A 15,790-nucleotide genomic window follows, 5' to 3' on the forward strand; every position below is an offset into this window, starting at 1 on the left:
GATAACGTGTTTTAGAGAAACGAGAATTGAGAGAGAATTGTTGTATATACTCATTGATAATAGGGGCCTCTTTATATAGAGGATTACAATGCATAGAATCTCAATCATACAAGGAAAGTAATCTTACATTGAATAGGAATCTAGATCCTTCTAATGTAACCCTATTACCACTAGGTTAAGTAATCTAGAGTTTGGGTCAAACACAAAATTAGAGATTTATTTGAACAAGAATCCCTTTGTTGCATTTGTCCTCATTTTAAATAGTCCATTTGTAAGTGCAAAATAAGAACAAGAAAAAGAAACTTTATTACATCACATAAACGACGCCGTCCTAGTGGAGGAGGCAAAAACCTAAGCCAAAACCCCCCATCTTCCCCATCCTCAACTTCAAAACCAAAAAAGACAAGCCCTTTGCACCAGAGCTTCTCTCACTGAACCCTCATCCATTTCCTTTGCTTCTTCCTCAGTCTTAGCCATTTCTTTAAACATATACTCTGCTCTTTCAGCCATGGAGCTTCTTCGTTCTGCTTTGCTTCCCACCACTCCCTTCTTCACTGACCCCTCTCCCTCACAAACACCCATCAATCCTCACACACCCAAATTCAAATCCCGAGCTTCCACAGACACCACCAACGTTCCCACCACCCCCACACTCTTAAACCCACAACCCCATCTCGCTTTTACCTCCAAAAAAGCCTCAGACTTTAGTCCAGGAGCTCAACCTAACTCTGAGGTTAGTCACTGCATTTCTTTACTTAGAGGTAACCATGTAGCTGATTGTAGACAAATTCATGCTCTTGCTTTGAAGTTAAATGCTTTTGAAGTGATTAGTTGGGTAGGAAATAAGCTTGCTATGCTTTACTCCAAGAATTATGAGCTTTTAGACTATGCCCAGAAGCTGTTTTACGATATGCCTAAGAGAACAGTACCCACTTACGCAGCTTTGATTAGTGCGTATTGTCGTGCCGAGCAATGGGAGGACTTGTTCTTGGTGTTTGGGTTGATGGTTGATGAGGGAATGGTGCCTGATGTGTATGTTGTGCCTACACTTTTGAAAGCGTGTGCGCTGACCAAAAGGGTGGGGATTGGGAGAATGATTCATGGGTTTGTGATAAGGAAGGAGATGGATTCGGATGTTTTTGTGGGTAATTTAGTTGTAGATTTTTATGCCAACTGTGGGGATTTAGGAGTTGCGGTGAGTGTGTTTGGCGCAATGAGGGAAAGAGATGTGGTTTTTGTTAGGTGTGTGGATCCGATTCCACATAGGATAAGGATTTGTTAATCCTTGATCAAAAAGGAGTTTTGATTGTTTCCTACCTACTTACATAATTCTACTTGGTAATGGTTTCTATGTCTATTGGGAATAGGTTTCCAATGTCTTATAGGATCTAGTTAGATATCTATAAATAGAGGCATAGGTTGTAGTAGTAGATCAAGTCTTTGAAGCATTAAACAGAGATAGCAAGTGAGGTCTTGAGAAGTTGGTGAGAACTTCTTGTGAGAGATTCTTGTATTCTTGTTCGTGTATTCTTCTTCTTCTATAGTGAAACCTAAATAGCCCGGGGACGTAGGCAAAGTTCTTTGCTGAACCTCGTTAACAAGTTCGTGTTTGTTTTTCTCGATCGTTTATCTATATTTTTTTGCACTTGTCTGCTTCCGCAAGAGGAATTTTAGGTCAAATTCATAACAAAGTGGTATCAGAGCTTAGGCTCTAGAGTGGAAACAATGAGCATAGAAGACGTTGAGAAGAGGGTCGATAAGTTCGACGGTAATGACTTTAGCCTATGGAGATCACAAATCGAGGACTACTTGAATATGAAGAAGCTTGCTAAGACTTTAGAGGGCAAGCACCCAAAAGATATGAAGGAGGAAGAATTTGTCGAGATGGATAGGATGGCCCTTGGGGCCGTTCGACTATTGCTTTCGAATGATGTACTGCGATTTGTTATCAAGGAGACTACGTTGAAGGGGATGATGGATTGTTTGTACAACATGTATGAGAAGCCAAATGCCGTTCAACAGTTGTACTTGATGAGGCGGCTGTTCACTTTGAAGATGGGTAAGGGTATATCTGTTCGCCAGCAAGTTGGGATAGTTGGTGATATTATCGAGCAACTAGCATCGGTGGATGTTAAATTCGACGAACACATCAAAGCTTTGGTGTTATTGACTTCCATGCCTTCGGATTGGGATGTGACTGTGAACTCGATTTGTAGTGGAGCTGGGACTATGAAGAAGCTGAAGTTTAATGATGTGCGTGACATTCTTCTGAATGAAGAGATGTGAAGACAAAATAACCTTGAACATCCTTCAAGTTCTGCGCTCTCTATAGAAAATAGAGGTAGAACGTTCAACAAGAACTCAAATAACAATCGTGGAAGGTCCAAGTCTAGGGCACCTGGAAAAGGCCGAAGCGTATCCAAATCAGGAAAGTGGTCCGATGGATGTTGGCATTGTGGGAAATCTGGACATGTCAAGAGAGACTGTAACCAGTGGAAGGAGACAATGAAGATGGCAAACACAACTGAGTTTGATTCGGATGCACTTGTACTAAGCGTTACTAAAGCACCATTGGAGTCATGGATCGTAGACTCTAGAGCGTCATTTCACTCAACTTCACAACAAGAGCTCATGGTGAATTACCGACGTGGTAATTTTGGCAAAGTGTTTCTTGCTGATGGTGGAGCCTTGGAGATTGTGGGAAGGGGTGATGTGAAGATTTTGCTGACAAATGGTGGAACATGGACCTTGACCAATGTTAGACACATACCATGGTTGAAGAGGAATTTGATCTCTGTGGGTCAGTTGGATGATGAAGGATGTCGCACTACCTTTGAGAAAGGTACGTGGAAGGTGTGTAAATGAGCTATGGTGTTAGCTCGTGGAATTAAGATAGGGACACTTTATATGACCTTGAATATTGTTGCTATTGTTGAGAACAATGAAGGCACTGCAATCGTTGAGAAAAATGAAGATGCATACTTATGGCATCGTAGACTTGGGCACATGGTGTGGACTTAGTGAAGATTGGGCTTTGTGAAGACTGCATATTTGGGAAGCAAAAGGTTGTTAGTTTCTCAAAGGGTGGCAAGGCACCAAAAGATACAAAACTGGAGTTGGTTCATACTGACGTGTGGGGACCTGCACCGGAGCTTTCGTTAGGTGGCTCAAAGTACTATGTGACTTATATTGATGACTCCACAAGGAAAGTATGGGTTTATTTCTTGAAAAATAAATGGGAAGTATTTGATACTTTCAAGAAGTGGAAGGCGATCGTAGAGAATGAGACCGGGTCTAAGATCAAATGTCTGAGGTCGGATAATGGAGGTGAATACTGTGGTAATGATTTCAAAGAGTATTGTGCAGAGAATGGGATTAGGATGGAGAAGACAATTCCCGGAACTCCACAGCAGAATGGAGTGGCTGAACGCATGAATAAGACTCTGAATGAGCGCGCAAGGAGTATGAGGATACACGCAGGATTGCCACACATGTTTTGGGCTGATGCGGTTAATACTGCTGCTTATTTAATTAACCGTGGACCATCAGTACCATTGAATCATCTCCTACCTGAGGAAAAATGGAGTGGAAAAGAGAGAGGCCTATCGCATTTAAGAGTGTTTGGTTAAGTGGCATATGTTCACATTGAGTTCGGTGCGAGAAGCAAGTTGGATCCCAAGTCTCAAAAGTGCATATTTATAGGCTATGGCGGTGATGAGCTTGGCTATAGGTTTTGGGATATGCAGAATAAGAAAGTTGTAAGGAGCAGGAATGTCATCTTTAATGAAGAGATGATGTACAAGAATAGGCAAGCAGCAGAGCCTAAAAGTCCTGTAAGAAAAGATCGGCAATTTGCAAGGTTGGAAGAATTGTCCAATGAAGATATGTCTAAGGGAAATCATGGGGAGGAACGACAACAACAAGAAGCTCCTGAGGTGGCACAACTTGAAGAACAAGTTCCCAGTGATGAGCCAATGACACCTCCTTTTGTGCCAAGAGTATCGTCAAGAAGTACTAAAGGAATACCAGCTGATAGATACTCGCCTTGTGCTAACTATTTGTTGTTAACTGACTGTGGTGAACCCGTGAGTTATGATGAGACAATGCAACATAAAGATTCTGCTAAGTGGGAGGGTGCCATGCAAGATGAGATGGACTCTCTCATGTCCAACAATACTTGGGAGTTAGCTAAGTTACCAACAGGTAAGAAAGCATTGCATAACAAGTGGATTTACAAGATTGAGCAAGAAGTTGATGGGAGCAAACGTTACAAGGCAAGGTTGGTTGTGAAAGGTTTTCAACAAAGGGAGGGAATTGATTTTGATGAGATCTTTTCGCCTGTTGTGAAACATACCACAATCCGGGTGGTGCTTGGTTTAGTGGAAGCTGAAGGTCTGTATTTGGAGCAGCTGGACGTCAAGACTGCTTTTCTTCATGGTGATTTGAAGGAGGTCATATACATGAAGCAACCACAAGGTTTTATTGCACCTGGTAAGGAGGACTTGGTATGCAAACTGTAAAAGAGCCTTTATGGCTTGAAACAAGCCCCAAGACAGTGGTATAAGAAGTTTGATGCTTTCATGTGTGGGAGTGGCTACACAGAATGTCAATCCAATCACTGTTGTTACTTCAAGAGGTTTGACAAATCTTATGTCATTCTTTTACTGTATGTGGATGATATGTTGATAGTTGGGGAAGACTTCAATGAGATTGAGAAGTTGAAGAAAGAGATGTCAAACTAGTTCGCGACGAAAGATTTGGGTGAGGCGAAGAAAATCTTAGGTATAAAGATTATCCGTGATAAAGTGGCTAGTACTCTAAAGCTTTGACAAGCGGAGTATGTTGAGAATGTGCTTAAGCGATTCAATATGGATGAATCGAAGGCTGTAGGAACACCGTTGGCGGCTCACTTTAAATTGTCCAAGGAACAATCACCCAAGAGCGAAAAAGAGAAAGAATATATGAAGAATGTACCTTATGCATCAGCAGTTGGATGCTTAATGTATACTATGGTATGTACTAGACCCGATATTGCTCATGCAGTTGGAGTTATGAGTAGGTACACAAGTAATCCAGGAAAGCAACATTAGGAGGCTGTGAAGTGGATCATGAGGTATCTTTGGGGTACTACTGATATGTCTCTTTGTTTCAAGAGAGGTAGTGTTGAACTACAAGGATATGTTGATGCAGACTTGGCAGGAGATCATGATACTTGTCGGAGTACTACTGGTTATGTGTATACTGTGGGTGGTGCTGCCGTATCTTGGGTCTCAAATTTGCAAAGGCAAGTGGCCCTGTCTACAACGGAGTCCGAGTATGTAGCAGTCTCAGAGGCTGGTACGGAGATGGTGTGGCTAAAGGGTCTGTTGGAGGAATTGGGTAAAAAGCAAGAGAATTGTACATTACACAGTGATAGTCAAAGTGCAATTCACTTGGCAAAGAACCTTGCTTTTCATTCAAGGACTAAACACATTCCTATGAAGTATCACTACATACGAGAACTCGTGGAGAATGAAGTGCTGCAATTGTTGAAGATTCAAGGAAGTGAGAATCCTGCTGATATGTTGACTAAGTCTGTGTCAATAAGTAAACTGAAGCTGTGCTTGGCTTCAGTTGGTCTCCAAGTTTGAAGAAGGAAATGTTGGCTATAATAATGGGTTTTGTGTTGTTATGATTGAAGAGTATTGAAGAATGTTAGCTACTGGCGTAATCGGCTCCAAGTGGAAGATTGTTAGGTGTGTGGATCCGATTCCACATAGGATAAGGATTTGTTAATCCTTGATCAAAAAGGAGTTTTGATTGTTTCCTACCTGCTTACATAATCCTACTTGGTAATGGTTTCTATGTCTATTGGGAATAGGTTTCCAATGTCTTATAGGATCTAGTTAGATATCTATAAATAGAGGCATAGGTTGTAGTAGTAGATCAAGTCTTTAAAGCATTAAACAGAGAGAGCAAGTGAGGTCTTGAGAAGTTGGTGAGAACTTCTTGTGAGAGATTCTTGTATTCTTGTTCGTGTATTCTTCTTCTTCTATAGTGAAACCCAAACAGCCCAGGGACGTAGGCAAAGTTCTTTGCTGAACCACGTTAACAAGTTCGTGTTTGTTTTTCTCGATCGTTTATCTATATTGTTTTGCAGTTGTCTGCTTCCGCAAGAGGAATTTTAGGTTAAATTCATAACAGTTTCGTGGACTGCCCTTGTTTCGGCTTACATGAATGAGGGTCTTTTTGAGGAAGCGATGGAGGTTTTTGATTCCATGAAGGTGAATGGGGTGAAGAGGGATTTGATATCTTGGAATGCGCTTGTTTCGGGGTTTGCACAGAATGGGGAGATTGATTTGGCTCTTCAGTATTTGGAGGCGATGCAAGAGGAAGGGTTGAGGCCGAAAGTTAATTCTTGGAATGGAGTCATTTCGGGCTGTATTCAGAATGAGTATTTTGAGGATGCTTTGGATGCATTTTATAAAATGTTGTGTTTCCCCGAGGAGCCGAATTTTGTTACAATTGCAAGCATTTTACCAGCTTGTGCAGGCTTGAAAGAGCTGAACTTAGGCAAGGCAATTCATGGATTTTCTCTGAAGCGTCAGCTTTGCGGTAATACTCATGTGGAAGGTTCATTGATTGGTATGTACTCAAAATGTGGGATGAAAGATTATGCAGAGAAAGTTTTTTCCATGGCTGAGACCAAAAGCATTGGAATGTGGAATGAGATGATTCCAGCTTATGTAAATTCAGGAGAAACAGAGAAGGGAATAGAGCTTCTAAGGGTGATGCATCATCATGGCTTAAAATCTGATGTGGTGTCCTATAACACAATATTGGCTGGCCATGCAAGAAATGGGCAAAAGAATGAGGCATACGAGTTGCTTAGTGAGATGGTCCGGATGGATTTGAAACCAAATATTATCTCTTTCAACGTTTTAATTTCTGGTTTTCAACAATTTGGGCTTAGTTTTGAAGCTTTGAAATTGTTCTGTACAATGCAATCCCCATCTGATGGTTGCTTTGCTGATTTTGTGCTCCGTGAGTCAATCCAACCAAATTCCATTACTATTGCTGGTGCTCTTGCAGCTTGTGCTGATCTCAATCTACTATCCCAAGGGAAGGAAATCCATGGATACACACTGTGGAGTGGCCTTGAGCCTAATGTCTATATCTCAAGTGCATTGGTTGACATGTACTTGAAATGTCTTGATATTGTCTCAGCAACAAAAGTATTTAGGAGAATTTAGGACAGAAACACAATCTGTTGGAATGCTATGATCGCAGGCCTTATCAACAACATGCAGCTGAACTTAGCTCTTGAACTTTTCTGCGAAATGCTGGAAGGTCTTGAACCAAGCTCTATTACTCTCATGATACTTCTCCTCACTCGTGGTGATATGACAGCTCTGAGATTTGGAAGAGAATTACATGGATATATCATAAAGAGTCAGCTTGATCAGTCTGATAGTACGCTTGCAAGTGCCTTGGCAGGTATGTATGCTAAGTGTGGTAGTATCAAGGAAGCTAAATCAGTGTTTGACTTAGAAGTTAAAAAAGATGTTTTGCTGTGGAATGCAATGTTATCTGCTTATTCAACTAATGGAATGCTCAACAATGCCCTGGCCTTGGTTGAACAAATGGAGTTGGTGGGTGTAATACCCCGAAAATTCGTAATTAATTCCTAAATGCTTCGGGAATTATTTAAGAGTTTGTTGATACGATTTTGTGGTTCGTGGATGGAGCGGAATTATTTTCGGACGAATAATTATTCGAAGTGCACGTTTTAGGGGGTTACGAAGTTTGACTTTTCATACGTTAGGATTCTGCTGAAACTTCCTTCACGAAAGTTGTAGAGCGCGTCTATACGAGTTCGTGGACATGAGGAATGCGGAAATCGAAGTTTGTATGAAGAAGTTATGGCCGTCCGAAAAACTTTCCATTTTGGTATATATGGGATTTTTCCGAAAAATATCAGAAAATCTGAAGTTTCCAAAACGGGAAACTTTTTCTCTCCCTTCAGCCCGAGCCCAGTTTCGCCCCCTCACCTTCGCCGGCTTCGTTCTCCGCCGTCCGGCCACCATAGGCCGTGATTCTTCTCATGATCTCTTCGCCTCAATCCCCTCTTGAGGTCTGTGGAAGAATTGGAGCATGAAACGAGCTGTGGAGGGCGGTGCAAGGCCGGGAAGTTTGGCGGCGGCGATGCTTCGAACCCAGATCGGAGATCACGTTTCCGGCCACTATAGCCGGTGATTCTTGGGGGCTTTTGAAGCCCAGAGGATGTAGATGCTTCCCTCCAAGCGGCTTGCAACGATTCAAGGTGTGGAGGTCGAATTTTGATGATTGTGATTCTAGGGTTCATCGGTTTTCTGAACTTGCGAGGTAAATTCCGGCTAAATGGCTTTGATTCTGGCTTTGTACTAGTTATGAATGTTTCAATTGGAGTTGAGATGAAGAACTTTGATGTTGGAGGTTTTGTCAAATTTTGACTTTGGTTTGGTGGCGGTGCCGCCACTGTGGTGGTGGTTTCCGGTGGCCTCCGGCCACCTCTGGGGCAGTTTCTGCTCTTCATTGTGATCTACTCGTCGATACGAGCATTTCTATATATAGTTTGTAATTTTTGGAAATCGTATGAGCATGTTATGAATTTTCCAAGTTTTAGGGTTTTCGATTCGTTTCGGTTTTCGATCCGTGAGGATTTGGCCGTCCGATCGACTTGTAGTTTTGATTTGTTGATCGTAGAGCTGTTCCGATGACTTTGTGTGGTCACGGATGAGGATCCGACCGTGGGATCGTCGTTTAAGTGTGTTTTATGAATCGGTTGCTAAGTTAAGGTCGTATTTGTTTAGGTGATTGACGGTTTTGGTTGGGCGAACGGTTGTGATTGTGATTTTGGGCTGTATTGATGACGCAGCTGGATTTAGAGGTGAGTAAATCTCACATGGTTCATTTACGAACCGAATTATTTAATTGTTGGAATTGTTGTGATAATTGTAAATCGTTTTCAAATTTAATGCTTTGTTTGAAATAATATGAACTCGATCGACTACGGTTCATAGGGCTACGGCTCCCAGGTAAAAAAATGAATTTAAGTATAAAATGAATTTCTTGGTTTTAAAGTGTGTGAACTATAGTTGGTATTAGTGGTCATTCCTGTGTGGATGATTACGTATATATATATATTTACGTGGTATATATATATCTGGATGGTGTGGCATTGTGATATGTAGACTTTTGATGTTTTCATTCACATTATTGAATTGAACTTCCACTTATGCCGGAATTATATTTGAGGACTTATATTGTTGAATGAGTGATTGAAATTATGATGTGACAATTGAGAGTCGGGTGGGATTTCTTTAAATGGCTGAATTCTGAAGGTTACTGTGGTTAACCTGGGTGCAATGTCATCGTAAGGCTGAACCTCGACGGAGGCAACAGGTTACGGTATGGTTAGAGCTCTAGTCATGTTGCATGCACAGTTTCATGATGGTAACTGGGTTACTGCATCATGGGTGTGTAGTCTGTGTTTGCATAGTTTCATGATGGTAACTGGGTTATTGCATCATGGGTGTGTAGTCTGTGTTTACGTACCATCATGGTGATAACGACGTTACTGCATCATGAGTACGTAGTTTTCGGAGAATGTTCTGGTGTTCTTTCCTTAATTCATATGTGAGAAGTGGAATGCTATGAATTCTATTGTTGATTTAATTGTAATCTCCTGAACTAAACTTTCGATGCAGGGATTACTATAATTTGAATTGGGTGACTTTAGTAATCTCCTGAACTAAACTTTCGATGCAGGGATTACTATAATTTGAATTGGGTGACTTTAGTGATCTCCTGAACTAAACTTTCGATGCAGGGATTACTAATAGTTACCTAGTGTGATTATATGTTTGGTTGTGTTTGTGGAGTTAAATGTTGCTGCTTTAATTATCTCACGAATTGAGAAATTATAAGCATGAGTGACGTGAGTCACTTTATTTGAGTTTACTCATACGGGCTGAAAAGCTTACCGGGTTTGTTGTTTACATTCCCGGTGCACTATTCTATGGTGTAGGGGTTATTGTGCAAGTTAGAATATCGATCAATCGACATCGAAGCTGAGGTGTACGTTCGGTAGCGTGGACGTGGAAGGGTACTCTTGGTTCTAGTCTTCCGCTGTGTTGTGAGTGTAGAGGTTGCGTTTACTTAGTGAATTGATATTCAGTTTAATTTGTAAACTATTGTAATGTAATATGTGACTCTAAAGAACGAGTCGGTATTGACATTGTGAGTTCAGTTTGTTTGTTGCTTAGTTTATTTGAAAAATTTTCTAAGAGTCTTCTTGTGATTGTTTGTTCTCGCGTTTCGGATTTGAATTCCTTTATTCAAAATTCGGGGCGTGACAGTGGGCGTTGTGCCTGAGATTTGATTTTCATTGTGCTTTCTTCCAATGAACTATGAGATAAACCAAGCTAAAAGGCACAGTTGAACTATTCTTCAGTGACTGGTGGCATTCCCAGTTGAGCTTTGATGTTGTTGGATCATGGGAGAATTATTGTGCAACATGCGCTACAACTCAAAAGCAACAGCGAAAGGTAACTTGAGAGTTAGTTTCCACGACATGCGAATTTTGGCTACTGATACTCGTAAATGAGCTGTGAAAAACATGATCTACCAAGTCGGCTCTTGAGAAGATCTTTGGATGTAGTTATGCACTTATCTATCAGCGCATATTTACGTTAGGCGGCCACTTTTCTCCCACTGTCTGGAGGGTGTGGATGTCCTTTAGAAGCAGGAATGAAAAAGAAGGTAGTTTAGATGTTTCATCTCTTTAATGTTTGTTTCTTCTTCATTTGCTCTGCTTGATTTTGAGGGTATTTTACTTTAGCAGATTAGATAATCGAAAAAAATAACTGTTAGTGATAATTGAATTCTATAAGTATGCCCAAATTAGAGCTGTTTTTGAAAGAACCTTTTGCTTTTATAATCGAGCAAAATTGTACAAATCTTTGCCTCACAAAATCATATTTAAAGCATGGTACGCAAGCGCACAAGTACAAGTACAGGAACTTTCACTACAACAATAAGTTAATCAGACGACAGATATTTGGAGTTGTGTGATGACCAGCCTCACTGTGGTCTAAACGAGTGTTGTGTGATTGAAAAATCACACAACGGTGATTTCACCGTTGTATGACAATACTTTGCTCAACAGAATACCTGTTTCTGTTGTGTGAATTCTGCACAGGCATGTGCCTGTCATGGCATGCGCGGGGATGTGTCGACACATTCAGACAATAGAAGAAGGAATTCGCCGTTGTCTGAGATTCATAACACACAACATATATAACTCATTCTTTGTTGTCTGAGATATGTAACACACAACAGATATTACTCATTCTTTGTTGTCTGAGATTAATAGTGTTATTAAAGTGAAATTGTCTCCCTTGTCTGTTGATTACTCAGACAACAGAGATGATTTCATTTCTGTTGTGTGTTATGAATCTCACACAACAGAACTTTGTTTTCTTTTGTTGTTGGTTGTTAGTTCACACAACAAATTCTTTGTATCAACCATTGTGTGAGCAATATAAGGTTTGTTGTTTGAGCTTGGTTCTCACAACATTATTTTGAGCTGTTGTTTGTTCATTATGTAATTCATACTTGGAATCTCTTTCCAAAAATAATGATGCATATTACCATATAAAACCACACTCTAATCCATATCATTCAAGTAGCATTTTTCAAACATCCAAACATTCAAGTTACTAGATAATATACCAAACAAGAAAGCATTCCTAGTTGCTACCTACACATGAATCAAAAGCATCCCTAGCTATTCCTAGCTGCTAGCTAGACCCATGAATCAAACTTGGTAGCTCACATGGTGAAAGGAGGTAATCCATAGTACTCGCTTCTCGAGCTCTAAGATCCCACTCCAACTCATTTATGTTGCTTCTTGAGCTTTGGATTATTACAGCAGAGGAGGCATCCTTCCCAGTCCTCACTCTCATATACCGGCATAGTCTTTGTGTCATATGAAAAAGAAATAGGAATAACCCTGCAAGTTGGACAACTCAAATGGGTTAGCAAATCAGTATGTGCTATAAAAAAAACAAATCAGAGAGAACAAATTAGTATCTTTTTGGATCATATATTACACATTAATTCATATATAAAACAACTAATAGCTAACTTAAATGAGAAAGAACATACACGAGTCCAATAGGTTATCAAACTCAACATAATAAATGCATAGCAAGAACTACAGCTGAACCCTCCCAATTTTCATTGATAACTTACGAGGCAACCAGCAACATTGAAGAAACACCAAGTAACTTAAGCATTTTCTGATTGAGAGCATTTTCCAATTGCTTTATACTCTACAGATTTAGGATCATGAGGAATGAGATCAAATTCCTTCATTGTACACAAGGCCCTAGTTTTTCTGCAATATATTTAGAAGAAGTAATCAGCAGAAGAAAATGACAACAAAACTACAAGCAACAAATACCAAACAGAACTGCAAGCAACAAAATCAAAACTGAGAACTGCCTTAATTACTAACCAAAAACTTAGAACTTGTTCTGGATACTATGCAAGTAAATTAACCCCATTACATATTAAGAAAAAAGAGAAATTACCCGAATCTGAGCTCGAGATCGAGGATTCAAGAACTGAGAGGATCGAGAGGCAAGTACTATGGAGATCTAAGCTCATAGCTCGTATGCTGAAAGCAGAGCCTCAAGGCAACCTGAAGCGAAACCAAGGCGGAGAAGTTCATGAAAACAATGATAAAAGATACGAGACACCAAAGTAAAGAAATTTGCTGTGGACACCCAATTAATGAGAAGTAATTGTGAATCCAGCATACTACGAATATACTTACCAAGGATACTACTGGGACTGGTACTGAAAGCCGCTGATTCTGGTATTGCTTTCTATGCATGGATCAACTGACTAATGAATGGATCAGATAAGAGTTGAAGAATCAGATCAAGTATAAATATTCCAATTGGGATGTCTATAGCAATTAGTATTACAGCAACTGTTAAAATGACCTCAATGTTCAATGACCTCACAAATAATCAAACATTAAATTTCTCCTAGAATTGAAGTACATGTAAGCACTAGCATACTAGATAGCAGCACCAATAAGATGAAACAGAGGAAGCTAGTGCCTACCAAAAATGAATCCAAAACTAGGTTTCTAGGAATATAGCGCACCTCATCCGTGAAAATTACAGATGGCTGTCTGGATAGGATATAGCAGCCATGAAAAGTGTCCGAACAAGCTTTTCAGCCTCTCCCCCTAATTTCAAAGAAAGCAGAACTTATTAGAATTGCGCGCTATAAGAAAATAGTCAAATTTATTTGAAACAAGAGCATTTTTCTAAGGCATTCTCAATATGATTTAGTGGCATATTGACACAGAATGATATATGTTTAGAGAGAGTCCATATATATGTCATCACAATACCTTTACTAATTATAGTGGTAATGCGCAGAATGCAAAAAGCATTACCTCCATGTCTCTTGGTTCTCAAAGTTGTTCTTGTGCCTCAAGACGACTTTTCCCCTGCCGAAAAGCAGAAAACAATTGTCTATGAACATAGAATAATCGTATTAATTAAAGCATAACATTGTAACAGGCCTTGAATAAATGAAATATGACCATTTTCTCCAAGTTCTGAGCATACTCCAGGATATACTTTGCCAATTCAATTCCTTTTACTACAATAAGCAAGTTCTACGTCATGAGAAGTAAATAATTGTTTATGAGGTGTAATAACAATATCTATCCACCCAGTACTTCTATTTACTCTTCTAATTAGACATAATTAAACAACCCAGTTGGCTTCCCAACTTGAGCTGACAAAGATTGAACTTCAGTAAACATTTGTTTACTCAATCCTACTCTTATTGTGTGTTAGTTCTTTGTTTAAAATGAAAGGAAAGATAAATCAGCTAGAGCAAGTAAAGAAACTACTTCAGTAACTTCATATTAATACCACGAGAATGGGTCTTAACATCTTGAAAAATGAAGAAGAAGCCAAAAGTTATGCGATTACTATTATCCAAACAAAAATAGGTAACATAAAGACACGGATTAACCAATAAAATTATTAGCTGAAGCTTTTTGTATTACACAGCAGAGAATTTACTCAGTTTTGATAAAGAAAAAAAGAAAAGAAAAAGGAACCCTTAAAGTGGCTAAATTTGTCAAAGAGAAGCACCTGACAGTAATACCACAAGCCTAAGGACAATCTTCTGAGTAGAAATTGGTGTTCAAGCTGTGCCACCATAGCCTGGTAATCCTAATAAAGAACAAAAGGAAGGAGGTATTCAATGAGGAGATCAGTTATTCTAAATCAAATATATAATAAGGAGATCAGTCATGCATGATATCATTAATACAATGTTTCCATGCCTATAGAACAAGTATGTTGCTTGTTATTTTAGCATTTATTATAAACAAAGCTCAGAAGACAACCAGAAAATGAAGCAGGAATACATGACCCAAAAATTCAATTCCTATGCATATCAAAGCCCAGAATTTGACCAAAAAGTTGATTGTGATTGTGTGAAAAAGTTGGAACAAAATGTATACGGGCTTCATTCTATCATAGCTATTACCATAATTTAACATCCAAATCAAATTTGGAGTAAGAGAGTACTATAAGGATGGCAGCACTAACATAAACGAGTGAGACTTAAATTCAATTATAATACGACAGAAAACAATCAATTAAATATACCACATTGTCAAGTTCACATATTCGACACAATCTGTCAATTTCTCCAGGAAACAAATCATTTTCTCCAATTGATGATCGATCCTATAGACATATATAATTAATGTGCAGAGAGTAAACCTCAAAAGAAGCTCCAAATCATTGTCTCTTACCACTTGAGAATTTTCTCCCAAGTGATCGCTTGTCCAAGTTGAGAGTATATCAAACATGGAAGCAAAAGTGAGAAAACAAGCTGCAAGAAAAAAAAAGGTAAGCAACCTTTGGCACACCATAATACCAGATGCAATTTTGAACACAAAATAGAAGTGTAATTTTGCCTTACCCCTGTGAACAGCTTCCTTCCATGTGCCGGCGAAGCTATAAGAAGACACGAAGAATATATTGTATAAACTTTTGCTATGGGCAGTACTGCAATCTAGAAACATATTTCCAGCTCACCATATTTTTTTCGACCAATCCAGCCTTCTTCATTCTCTGTACCTACATGTACGTTTGCAAAGCATAATTAGCTATAATCAGCCACGCTCATCGTACCGCCAGAGGTACCAACTACCGTCAAAGGAGTGACCCACGGATAGGCAGCCAGGCCGGCCACGGCCTGAGCACAAGAGTTCCCCGGGAGCACCGCTGACGCGCCGCCACGCACTCTGCCAAGACGGCATCAGAAGCTACTGAAACTGGGAACTGAAGCACATCAGTCCCACATCGAAAACAAAGAGAAGATCAGACCTTTCCTCACCTATAAAAGGTCCTCTCTTCTCTCTTCATTATTACGCATTAACTACTCATTTATTATTGTGCTGCCTATATGTATCAACTGACTTAGGCATCGGAGAAGTGAAAACCGCCCAACGCGGTCTCCCTCTGACGCTGTGTCTTTCATTTGGCAGCCAGCAAGGATCACCAAGTATACAGAGTAGCGGTCCGCCCACCGGACCCGCGTTAAACGAAGGTTTGGCTACCGCCAGACTTTGAGCATTAACATTGGCGCCGTCTGTGGGAAATCCTTGAACAAGAGGTCATCCCATCACAACTACCATGACTAGCGGTAGCGGGGGAAA

The 15,790-nt window shown here is 39.9% G+C and overlaps 1 long non-coding RNA gene and 1 pseudogene across 2 annotated transcripts; one reads left to right on the plus strand and one right to left on the minus strand.

Moving 5' to 3' along the window:
- Positions 1–425: 425 nt before the first annotated feature.
- LOC133742704 (pentatricopeptide repeat-containing protein At1g19720-like) lies at positions 426–7,670 on the plus strand (annotated as a pseudogene).
- A 4,001-nt stretch (positions 7,671–11,671) lies between these two features.
- On the minus strand, positions 11,672–15,196 carry LOC133706408 (uncharacterized). Of its 2 annotated transcripts, none has more exons than XR_009844516.1 (8): positions 15,052–15,196; positions 14,882–14,961; positions 13,499–14,291; positions 13,201–13,285; positions 12,863–12,933; positions 12,618–12,727; positions 12,277–12,421; positions 11,672–12,034 (listed from the first exon to the last, which is right to left on the minus strand). It is a non-coding gene; the product is annotated as an uncharacterized LOC133706408 (long non-coding RNA). The 2 variants fall into 2 exon arrangements; XR_009844515.1 differs by having other exon boundaries at positions 14,850–14,961.
- Positions 15,197–15,790: the final 594 nt, after the last annotated feature.

Source organism: Rosa rugosa, chromosome 4, assembly GCF_958449725.1.
Source record: "Rosa rugosa chromosome 4, drRosRugo1.1, whole genome shotgun sequence".
NCBI lineage: Eukaryota > Viridiplantae > Streptophyta > Magnoliopsida > Rosales > Rosaceae > Rosa > Rosa rugosa.